Source organism: Lissotriton helveticus, chromosome 7, assembly GCF_964261635.1.
Source record: "Lissotriton helveticus chromosome 7, aLisHel1.1, whole genome shotgun sequence".
In the NCBI taxonomy this organism is placed as follows: Eukaryota; Metazoa; Chordata; class Amphibia; order Caudata; family Salamandridae; genus Lissotriton; species Lissotriton helveticus.
In genome coordinates this window covers 50,713,082-50,725,408 of record NC_136068.1, presented here as the reverse complement: position 1 = coordinate 50,725,408, position 12,327 = coordinate 50,713,082, and positions in this window count along the sequence as shown.

The following is a 12,327-nucleotide window of genomic DNA, read 5'->3' as shown; positions in this document are numbered from 1 at the left end:
ACTCGCAAGTGGGAAGAGCGGTGCGCAGCAGAAGACAGATAGCGCCCTGCCAGTGAGGAGGCGCCATGGTCGGAAGCCGCCACAGCATCTGCAGGACCCGCCCGCACGTGCAAGAGTCAGTAGAGCTACTCCTAAGGGATGTTGCCCCGGCGGGGCCTGTGCAGCCCGTCTGCAGGATGAGCAGCACTTGGGCGCAGGCCGTCCCTCGCCGACAAAGCTCAGGAAAAGTGGCATTGCATGAAGCGGCCTGGCACCCACAGCTGGCTAGGTGCATAATGTAGGAAAATAAGCAAAACAAAAATAGAAATCAGAAAAATCAGTGGGAGTGCCATAGGGGACTCTGGGGCATATTATCAAGGGTGGCGTTAAAAATTATTGCTGTTTTAGCAGCAGAAAACTGCATCTAAAGCGGCAATAATGGGCTTGATAATATGGCCTTTTGAATTCCAATAGAAACCCGTGTTCTGGTGTGAACCTGGGTTTAAATTAGAATTCTCCAGGGCATATTATCAAGCCCATTATCGTTGCATTAGCGCAAGTTTTCTGCCGCTAAAACAGCAATAATTTTAACGCCCTGCTTGATAATATGCCCCTCTGTTCTGCATCCCAGGTCCCCACTGCCTTCTACATTATGCAAGGTCCCTGTAAGAGGAGAGGCCAAGGGTGAGCATCCCTACGACATCCTACAGAAGCAAACCACTGGTGTGGAGCGGCGACCTGGCCACAGCCCAGCGGGGCAACCAAGAGTAAGCCGCACACATGCCCACACTGTTTCTTTGGCCCAAGCTTCCCAGCGGAAACATCCAGACACAGTCACAGGCTGCCTAGAGAACCATGACATCCAGGCTAAGAGATGCAGATGCATTAAACAAGTAGAAAACCCAGAGCACCAGCACCTTAGAGATTCACAAAGCTATGAAGGCTTTGTGGTCACCATAGCTCTAGCCGTTGATGAATTAAGGACGAGTCCCTGTGAACATGAAGCCAAGTCTTCAAAACCTGTCATACCGATTCAGCCTATTGGAAACACCATCCTGCCAGTCCCTGGTATGTGCACGAGTGCTACTACCTGGGGAGCATCTTACAGTCACAGTGGAGTACAACAATGTTGAAATGCCAAGAAGCACCCATGGCACGCTGAAGCACCAATCAACCAATGACTACCTGCTCACCCCGTCTACATCCTAATCCTGTTGTCTGTAGCATGCATTGGCCATGACACATCTACCGCTACAATTGCACTTGTGACTGGGCAGTGGCTCCCAGGGCCAGACTGGCCATAGCGGGCACCAGGCATTTCCCCGGTAGGCCACTAGAGTGGGGGCCGGTTTTGGGCCCCTGGGGGGGGCGTTTTTGTTACCCGGGTCTGCAATATCGGCCCTCGGTAACACAATTGGCTGAAACCGGCCCTCACAAACTGCTAGGCTGCACTCCCCTTCACCCTGGGTGGGGGGGGGGTTGCCGGGGGCTAGTTTGCCAGGGCCGATTTCTGTTCCCAGTCCGGCCCTGGTGGCTCCTCAGTGGTTTATATATGCACCAGATATTACTGAGAGCAAGATAGGAAAGACACTCAGATTGGAAAGAAGGAGGAAGAGAAAGACAGACAAACTGTCACAAAAGGAGAAAGAGTGAACCTGCAGGAGTGAGATAAAGAGGCAGTTCTTGTCTAGTAGTGGATTAAAGAGGCATGAGGTGGATTTAAGAGTACCAGCCTTGGTATTTCGCACGCTGACATTTAATTGCACCAGCTGCAGGTTTCTGAGCAGAGCTTCGGACACCAACACTCTTTCTTCTTAACATTTAGCACTGCTCCAGGCATGCTGACGGAAGCTGGTGGTAATTTGCGATTTCTTAGCCTAAATTTGCAATTCTGAAATGGTTGATACATTGCATTTAAGAAATCGCAATTTGTGATTTCTTAAATGCTTACGCAATATTAAGGAACCGCAAAATTTGAGATTCCTTAATATTGCGAGGCATTTTTCTTCATACATACCATTTTACTATTTTTTAGTCGCAAACGCTGTTTTTTAGCGATTTGCAGCGTTTGCGACAAAAAAATAGCTTGATACATCTGCCCCCAAGTTTGTTGCGCTTTTGTTTCCACAGTTTGGACTCCTTGTCCTTTTTGTGGTAGGAATGTAGTGTTCTGATGGACAAATAACAAGGCAACCCCTCTCTAGGGGCTGTACATACTCCCACCCCACACCCATCCACTACAGGCATCCCCAGCCAGGTGACCCTGTCAATAAAAGAGGCCAGGTGCACCTGCTCAGGGCCACTTACCTATAACAGCATTTGGTGTATGTGTCATTTATTTATATACAATGTGGGCTTAAGGCCGACATAAAAGCTGCTAAATATCCCTTCTAGGAGGTAAAACCAAGCTCCCTCCTTGTAAATACTGTAGTGTTACAGGCTGTGCGTCAGCTACAGGAGTTAACGGCTGACATCACTACATGCAAAGGTATGCCGGATGATGAAGAGATGTGTCAGTGTTAGAAACTGGGTTTCTGTTTGACAGAGGTATGCACCCTGTCCATACAGGAACCACAATCCTAGCCAGGGTAAGTCACAACACACTCTAAATTATCCTGTGCTCACCCTCTGGTAGCTTGTCACATAGCAGTCAGGCTCAACTTGATGCAATGTGTAAAGTATTTGTGCAACATTTCAAACAGTGAAAATACCAAACACAAAATAGCCAGCCAATTTAGAACAATAGAGTTTTACTCAATAAATAAAACAAGTCCAAAATAACAAAAAAATCAATTAGTATGTATTTATTCTTTATGGCTTAATGAATAACAATTATTGCAATTAAAACATTAAAACACAAGGATAAAAAAGCTGAACAGTTCTCAGTTTCTTTGGACAAAATGCAACTGAACTAAGGAATGTCACTGTGGTTACATATAGCAACACACCACTAATACCACATATAAACATCTCTTTCAAGAAATCACTATAACTTCTCAAAACTGATTACATATTATCATTACATTCCCAATAATATACAGTGAAACTAATAATAATCTTTATATTACATTGTGCAAATATGCAATAAAGTGCCAGTGTGCACACACTGAATCATTACATGCCAAGGTGCAAATGAGCGATAAAGTGTCACTGGATGATTAAAACCTGTTATCTGAAGTTGACCGAAGTCTAAGGGCCAGATGTAGGTCGGTCGGTAACGGCCGAAAGTCAGTATTTTCGGCCGTTACCGAGCGGTATTCAAGAATTGGTATGTAGGGGCATTATTTTACAGAATCAGTAAATTTACAGATTCTGTAAATTTACCGATTCTGTAAAATACCAAATCGGTATTTTTACCGATTCGGTAATTCCCAGATGTAGGTGGGACTCTTCTGAGTCCCAAAGGCCCTACAAATTCGGTATTTTAACACACAATCCAATTGGGTGTTAAAATACCGAATTCAGGTGTGCATGCACACCTAGCCATGTGACAGACAGACATGCCCTTAGGGCATGTCTGTGTGCCACATGGCGCACATGCCTTTTGGGGTGCCAGAGGGTGTCAAAGTGACACCCCCTGCACCCTTGCCAAATTCGGTATATACCGATTCTGTAATTACAGAATCGGTATTGCCCATTGATTCCTATGGGCTTCAAGGCCCATAGGAATCAATGGGCGATACCGATTCGGTATTTACAGATTTGGTAAATACCGAATCTTAAAGATTCGGTATTTACAGAATCTGTAATACCTACATCTCCCCCCTTCATATTTACCGACTCTTAAATACCGAATCGGTAAAATTCGGTATTTAAGAGTCGGTAAATATGATTTACCTACATCTGGCCCTTAAAGTTTTAAGCCAAAGGTTACATTGTTTAGAACAATAGAATTTAATTTAATAAATAAAACAAGTCAAAAATGCCAAATCCTCAGTGAGTAGAAGTCGAGATATGAATTTTTTGAGATTAAATGCAAAAATTGTGTTTAAAAACAGCAAGCTCTTAAGTGTATATCTGGTTGCGCCAGAGCGGGAGAAAGTCAAAAGGTCAGGCTGGCTGTGATGGGCGCGGGCCAGAAAGAGGGACCCACTTAGGACAGCTGAACAAAAGTACCTTTATCTGTGGTTAGCGTCAATGAAGATGCAGGGATCAACTGAGCAATGCGGCGGTGATCCCCACGCAGTTGGAGTGATGCTCCAGGTTTCTCCATGCAATGGCAGTAATGCGACAGTTCTGAAATGGCAGTTCTGGAGGCAATGCGCTGGTTCAGAGTACAATGCTCCGATCTTGTCCTGCAACAGCATTGATGCGTCAATTCTGCTCTCGCAGCAGAGGATGTCCTGGGTCTGCAGGAGCAAAACACCTAGGCCTGCTTCCAAGGGTCCAGGACTGGGGTGGCACCACTTGGCAGGGCAGACTCATAGGCAGTAGAGTCCAAGAATTGGAGCAGGTGGGTTGGACGTCTTTTTTGTCCCTGAGACTTCAATCAGGAGGCAAGTCAGCAAGCCCTTGGAGGCACTCTGAGTTCAGGTGATGCAGGTCCAGTCCTTCTCACCCTGGTAGGAAAGAGCAGCAGGGCAACATAGCAAGGCAGGGGTCCCGTAAACAGCAGTCCAGTTGAATGGGAGTCCTTTAAAAGCACAGCAGTTCTTCTTACTGGCAGAGTGGTCACAGGAACAGAAATGTACAGAAGTCATGGTGTCAGAGGTCTATTACTTACAACCAGTTGTGCCTTTGAAGTGGCGGAGACCTCAAAGAAGGGTCTTTGAAGTGCACAGAGGTCTTCCCTTACTGTCCTTGCTCCAGCCTCCCTACAAGGGGGTATGTAGCTATTTGTGTGCATACAGGACACAGATACTCGCGTGTAAGTGTGAAGCTGTGTTCACCTGCTCCCTCCTATCATCCCAGGAAGATCCATCAGACACACCTTGTGTTTGACTGTCTAGGGGGGATATACAAAGCCCAGCTGTCACCCCACCCAGACTGACAGCAGGCACCAAATGGTTAAAGTAAGAAAATGCCAAGTTTCTAAAAAGTGTTATTTTCGGAATTGCAATTTATTAAACTAACTTCACCATAAGTTGTGATTCTAAATTGTGATTCTAGAGACACCAGACATGGGAGTCTTATCCCTTCCCAATTAGAAATTGCGCTTATAAAAAGTAATAATGTAATCCCAATGTTATCCTATGGGAGAGATAGGTCTTGAATGAATCTAAGAGTTTTTTACTACTAGGACATGCAGAACTTAAAAGTAAGTTCTACTTTTTAAATAAACTGAACCCTGCCCTTTGGCTGTCCAGGGCCTACCATATGGGTGATGTATATGTATTAGAAACGAAGGTTTGGGCTTGGCAAGAGAGTTTTAACATGCTAGGTCACATTGCCAGTTTAAACTTGCACACACAGGCTGTGCAGTGGCAGGCCTTAGTCATTGTTAAGGGGCTATTTAAGTGGGTGGCACAACCAGTGCTGCAGGTCCAGGGAGGACTTGACTTGGCAGTTCGGGCTGGACTGTTCCCATGAGGCACAGGGTCTATACTGATTGGCATATGGTCAGGCCTAAACTGGGGTGGCAAGGTGAGGAAAAGAATGATGGATTGAACCCAGATCTCTTGACTGGGGTGAATGTTTTGATTTGTTCTGCATTCTGTCCATCAATTGTGTCTCTTTTGCTTTCGTGCCTGCAGGTTCACTTGAAGCATTTAATTTACTTGCTCTGGGCACATATAGTGCATTTTACTAGGGATTTATGAGTAAATTAAATATGATATTTGGGTATGAGCCAGCATTACCATGTTTAGAGGAGAGTGAACATGCATTTTAGTACTGATTAGCAGTGATAAAGGGCTCAGAGTCCTAAAGCCAACAAAAACAAGGTCTGAAAAAGAGGAGGAAAGCAAAACGTTTGGGGTGACACTGGAGGAAGGGCCATTTTCCAACACAACCCCCCCTAACCTAAAGCCAGGGTAGACTAATCCATACCTTGATATGCTTTCCTGCTTAGGTCGATAGAACATGGACAATGGCCCACTACTGCGAGGGCACTTACCAGTTCTATGCCTCTCTGAACTCAGTTGGATCTCTCTGTCTGTACTGTCTGGCACCACTGAACCAACCCATGGGGCACCCTTCTTCTCACTTGTGGACCCATCTGTGCTGCACTTAACTTTAACTCGCTCACAAATGGCAGACAGTACCGCCATGGCCAACAAGGTGATGTGGCCCATTCCTCCCTTTGGACCAGACTTCTGTCCAGAACCCAGGGGAAATTCTGTCTATAGGGACAACAACCAACAGAGGCCACTGACAGCTGCCATTGTCAGGCCTCGGCCATCTACTTACAGGTGGAGGCCCTAAGCGGGCGGTTCGGTCAGCCTATCTTCCCGGCTTATTTTATTTATTTATCTTTATTTATTTATTTGTGTTTTATATAGCGCTGGCTAGACCCGGAGGTATCAGAGCGCTTTACACGAGGAAGTTACATTATTTACAAGTTACACAATGTTACAAATGATACACCAATTACGAGTTAAATCTGTTGCTTGGTGGCGTGTTCAAGGGTAAGGGGACGAGAGACGAAGGGAAAGTCTGTCCAATGTCCAGCTGGGTAAGCCCATAGCCCATCTCTGCTATAGCTATCAAGGTAGCTCCACCGGACATCGGCCAAAATGTTAAGTCATTGTGATGCAGTGTTCTTTAAAAAACTGCTTCTTTAACTCTTTCAGCAGCATTGGGGCAGTTCTGATGGATACAGCGATGTTGCTGCGATGTTGCTGGCAAGAGTTCCCTGTGGGCTCCTGAGGACTTTCTGACCTCTGAGGTTTCCTAGAGTGGAAAGCAGTAGCCTCAGGTGTTTTGCAACCTTTCTTCACTCTCCCTCTCACGTGTTCATGGGTGATATCCTGAAACTGGTCCTTTAACCCAGGGTCTGTACCGTTAGGCTGAACATGTGCCTGGCGAGCCAGGACTTCCAGGGGAGAACCATTCAAGGGAGACACATTCTGTATGCGTGATGCAAGAGTCTGCCTGGTGCGGGTCCCCAGCCCTCTGTCCCTGTGACAGTGCATAGAGCACCCCCTGGTCAGAAGGCGGGTGGCCTCACCGGGGTCAGGCTTGGGAAGCTATAGTCTCAGATGTTTGTCAACATGCTTGCTCTTTCACATGACACACCAAGATTTTAAGTGGTTTGTTGGAAAGATGATGGTGTGACCATGTATTATATGGAATAAAGTACCCACTGGTGTATATGTTAAGGCTATTGCAAGTCACCTTAGAGTTCCCTAACACTCCTTGGTGACTTGTAACATCCTTATCATATACAACAGGGGGTACGTCATCCCTTATATAAAGGCAGTTTAATGCGTGATATTTATTTCTCATGATGACACCACGATCAGAAGACACGACTCCTTTCTTTTACCAGGGTCCTAAAGCACATAATGTGGATTCCTGTGATGTACTTTTCATGCCAAAGGTTTTATGATGTATTTTACAGCACATTCATGGTGAGTGGTTTGAAACTTGTAAATCCTCTCTTTGCTCAAATTACGGTGTTAAAAAAGAAAATAGGCGGGGGGGCCGATATAAAATCAGCTGCCATTAGTGAATTTGGAAGGTGAAACAAGCAAAGGCAAAGCCAATTGTTCACACCTTTGTGTCCGGCTGGCTTTGCAAATGTTTTGAGCACTGAGATTGTTCCTAAGAACATAATAAAAAGCCTATGTGTCCAACCCCAACTTGATATTTTTTTTCCTAATGGGGGTGGGGGGGGGGGCATTAAGAAGCTTGCAGCCCACCGCCCTGGAGAGACTGCAGTCCTCTTGACGTATGTGGGGACTCCCCCCACCCCCCTTGCTCATATGGCGGGGCTGCAGGCTCTTATGGTGCTCAAAATTGTCACGTTTGCCTCATGTAACTTAACGTTTGCTTTTGTGTCATTTGTTCTCTTGTAATTTTCTCCCCATGTATCATTACTGTTCCTATTGTGAAGCGCTCTGACACCTTCGGGTAAAGTCCGCGCTACATAAAAACGCATAAAATAAAATAAATAAAATGTGCCCTCACTCCACCCCCGACAGCCGAGAAGCTGAGTGCACGGCGGGGGCTCGCGCCCCAGACACTGCTTCACTGCAGAGAAATGAAACTCTGCTCCAGCCGAGAAAGAAACTTCGATAACTCCGGAGAAACGAAACTGAAAGCAGCCGAGGCGGGGGCTCTGCTCTCGGCACCCCCCCCCCCCCCCCCCGCGCAGCCTCACTGCCTTAACATGCCTCGAATGAGTAGAGTTATTTCGTGTGCAGAGAGGTTTGAGGGGACTGACGGTGCGTGTAAAGTAAACTGACCCCGTTTTTAGACGAATTTGTTGAAGTTTAAAAGTGCACCCGCCTTCCCCTGCTTTCTGCGCGTCACCGCTTCTTCTGCTCACGGTTTTACAGCTGAGGATGGAGTCCTTGACCTTGGCTTCGGAGTTTTGTCATGTTTATGTGACACATTTTATTTCCCTGCGTTTGCATGGGACGCAGCATTCCCTACTCTCTGTGCTTTTTCTGGCACAGATGTTTGACACACTCTAATAGAGCTGGGCGAGCCGATGGAAGCTCGAGCCAGGCTCGACGAGCCGCTGAAAGCTCGAGCCGGGCTCGGCGAGCCGCTGAAACCTCGGGCCAGAAGCCTGGATTTGGCTCGGCTGAAGGGCCTTTTAAACCCGGAGCCCATAACGAGAAGAGGTTTTATGTAGCCTCTGCTGCCACCCACGCTCTGCCCTCCTGCACAAAGAGATACAAATAAAGCACCAACGTATGAGCTAAAAAGGAGCTACAATTAGATATTATAGATGCCAATTTAGTTATCAAAATCGCAGTTAACCAAATTGTGTGATCTGGGGATTTTTTTTTTCTTACCAATCCTTTTTTTCCTCTACTATCAAATAAACAAGCACATTCAAGTATCTGAGCTCACAATACCAGCTGTACAAAAACAAGCATTGAAAATGCAATAGGTCTCGCAATAGAAGAGTTTAACATTTTTCGTTTTGCAAATGGATGAGTGGCGTTGCGTCGATGAGTGGCGTTGCGTGGATGAGTGGCGTTGCGTGGATGAGTGGCGTTGCGTGGATGAGTGGCGTTGTTTGTGTGAGTGGCGTTGTTTGTGTGAGTGGCGTTGCGTGTGTGAGTGGCGTTGCGTGTGTGAGTGGCGTTGCGTGTGTGAGTGGCGCTGTTGTTTGAGTGGCGCTGTTGTTTCAGTGGCGTTGCGTGTGTGAGTGGCGTTGCATGTGTGAGTGGCGTTGCGTGGTTGAGTGGCGTTGCGTTGTTGAGTGGCGTTGCATGTGTGAGTGGTGTTGCGTGGATGAGTGGCGTTGCCTGTGTGAGTGGCGTTGCGTGTGTGAGTGGCGTTGCGTGTGTGAGTGGCGTTGCGTGTGTGAGTGGCGTTGCGTGGCTGAGTGGCGTTGCGTGGGTGAGTGGCATTGCGTGGGTGAGTGGCGTTGCGTGGTTGAGTGGCGTTGCGTGTGTGAGTGGCGTTGTGTGTGTGAGTGGCATTGCGTGTGTGAGTGGCGTTGCGTGGTTGAGTGGCGTTGCGTGGTTGAGTGGCGTTGCGTGGTTGAGTGGCGTTGCGTGGTTGAGTGGCATTGCGTGTGTGTGGCGTTGCGTGTGTGAGTGGCGTTGCGTGGATGAGTGGCGTTGCGTGGATGAGTGGCGTTGTTTGTGTGAGTGGCGTTGTTTGTGTGAGTGGCGTTGCGTGTGTGAGTGGCGTTGCGTGTGTGAGTGGCGTTGCGTGTGTGAGTGGCGTTGCGTGTGTGAGTGGCGCTGTTGTTTGAGTGGCGCTGTTGTTTCAGTGGCGTTGCGTGTGTGAGTGGCGTTGCATGTGTGAGTGGCGTTGCGTTGTTGAGTGGCGTTGCGTTGTTGAGTGGCGTTGCATGTGTGAGTGGTGTTGCGTGGATGAGTGGCGCTGCCTGTGTGAGTGGCGTTGCGTGGGTGAGTGGCGTTGCGTGGATGATAGTGGGCTTGCGTGGGTGAGTGGCGTTGCGTGGGTGAGTGGCGTTGCGTGGGTGAGTGGCGTTGCGTGTGTGAGTGGCGTTGTGTGTGTGAGTGGCATTGCGTGGTTGAGTGTCTCGTCTTCATAAACGTTGGACAGAGTAGCGGATTGCCTCGTTGACAAAGGCCACATAAATTAGAAAAACGGAAATCCAGGTAAGCACACACTGACACGGGAACTGAACAGAAAAAGACAAGCATGCACATGCATTAAAGGACATACACACAAGCCTATGAAAACACATACAATGCTAAACTAAAGCACTAGTTAGTCAGATGAGACGTTATGCAAACCTTCTTTACACAGTAATCCCGCACCAAAATTAAATAGCAGGGCTAGATTTTCCTAGAGGTTAGAGAAGCTATGTGGCCTTTAATTGAGATAGATGGCCGCGTATGACAACTCCATGTTTGTTCGGGAGTGGTTTATTGTCCCAGGAGAGCCGCAGAGTCTCATGTGAAGCAGAGGGTTGAGGAGTGTCCGCATTTTGGCAGCCCCTTTATAACAAGCATGAGATGGGACCCGAAAACACTGGAATGAGAAGGGGCTGAAAGGAGCTAGTGACAGAGTTCAACTGGAGGAGAGGTGGGCAAAAACAATGAAAAGGTGGACAAGGGAGGAGAGAAGGAAAGGTGACAGAACTGCTGGAGGAGCAAAGAGGAGAAAAGAAATGCGACACGGCGGGCAGGGGAGGGGGCGGAGCGGGTAAAAAAACAAGTGGGAGGGAATAGCTCTCGGCATTGCTGGGTGGGCGGGGGAGCAGGAGTCTGTGGTGTGAGAGACAAATGTTGGTGTGTGAGGCTGCCTTTCAAGTCGAGTGGGGGAGAAGGTAGTCTAAATGCGACAAATGGTAGTCTGGTGCGAGGCGGGGGGGGGGAGCAGGGTAGCAAGCGGGAGTGGGATAAATAAATAGGGTCGGGGAGTTTGTTCGCATATTTGCAAAGGAAACTGCAATAATATATTTTCAGTAGTTTAATGTGAAAACAAAAATGGAGAAGAGAGAACAGAAATCATAGTTAGCTGCCCTATGGAAACAGATGGGCTTTCAGGTTGCATCAGAACACTGATAAACTACTTTCCTCGTGAAGAACAGAAGGGAGTTCATTCCATAATTTGGGGGTCCAAGAAGAATAAGTCACGACCTCTTACTCTAGTCCTGAGAATTTCAAGGAATAGATGAAAATTCTGAGCAGGTAAGCGTAATAATGCACACAGAAGAGTAGATCTGAAGTTTGTCTGGAATGTAATTCGGTCTAGTGCCATAGAAAGCTCGATGAGAGAATCAGAGGCCTTTAAATACAAACAGCAGCTAAAGCGGAAGCCAATGTAAGCAAGAAAAGACGTGCAGATGCTGGAGAATAACAAGGAAGTTTAAGCAGAAAGGCTGTTGTGCTCTGCGCAATTTGAAACTGTTTTACAACATAAGGAAGAGCACCCAAGTAAAGAGTTGCCATAGTCCAGGCCACGTGATAAACTAAGTGCGTTGACCACTGTTTTCTGACAGCTGAGAGGAAGGAGATGAGGGTTTTCGGAGGACCTGAACACAATAACAAGAATGGCAAAGAACAAATAAAGCAAAAAATAAAACGGACCCGACCAAGCTAAGATTTATGGAGGTAAATCTTTCGCGTCGTCAGTGATGAGGGAGGGAGGCGAGGGAGGGAGGAGAAATACGAGACGGCCTGCTGGCCGTGAGACGTGTGAAGCAGGGGGCGGGGGGAGCGGCGTTGGCTCAACAAGCTGTGATTATGGGCAAATCACTCAATCTCCGGAGAGAGAAAAAAAAGAAACTCGTCTTTCTGTAATGTAACTGGTGCTCAGGTAAAGCGCCCCAATACCTTCGAGTCAGTTTCACGCTATATAAAAGGTCCCCAAAAAAGTCACATATTCTTATAATTCTTCAATGTCTTCTTTTCATCAAGTAACCTAAAGTCAAAAACTGCTTTTACGCCGACATCAATACAGCATTTCCACTACACTTCGAGTGCTGTTTACGGCGCTATTCCAGGTGTCGTTAAATCAAGCGGCAGCTATGGGAATATAAAACTACAGGCGATTAGAGCAGTCTCAAGCATTTGAAGCAGGATGCTTTAAAGTCAGCGGAGTTCACTTTTGCGTCTCTATGTACTTGCTCTAAAAAGACCAGGGGCTGAGCAAAAGTAAAATTACGCCGGTGTAATTTGGAAAAAATTGTAAAACTATACCATGTTGAGTAATTATGCAGCAGTTCGCTACAAAATTATATCACAGGAACAACATGAACAAACAGAACGCAAGCAGCTGTTGGCACCAAATTTATTTTTTCATCTT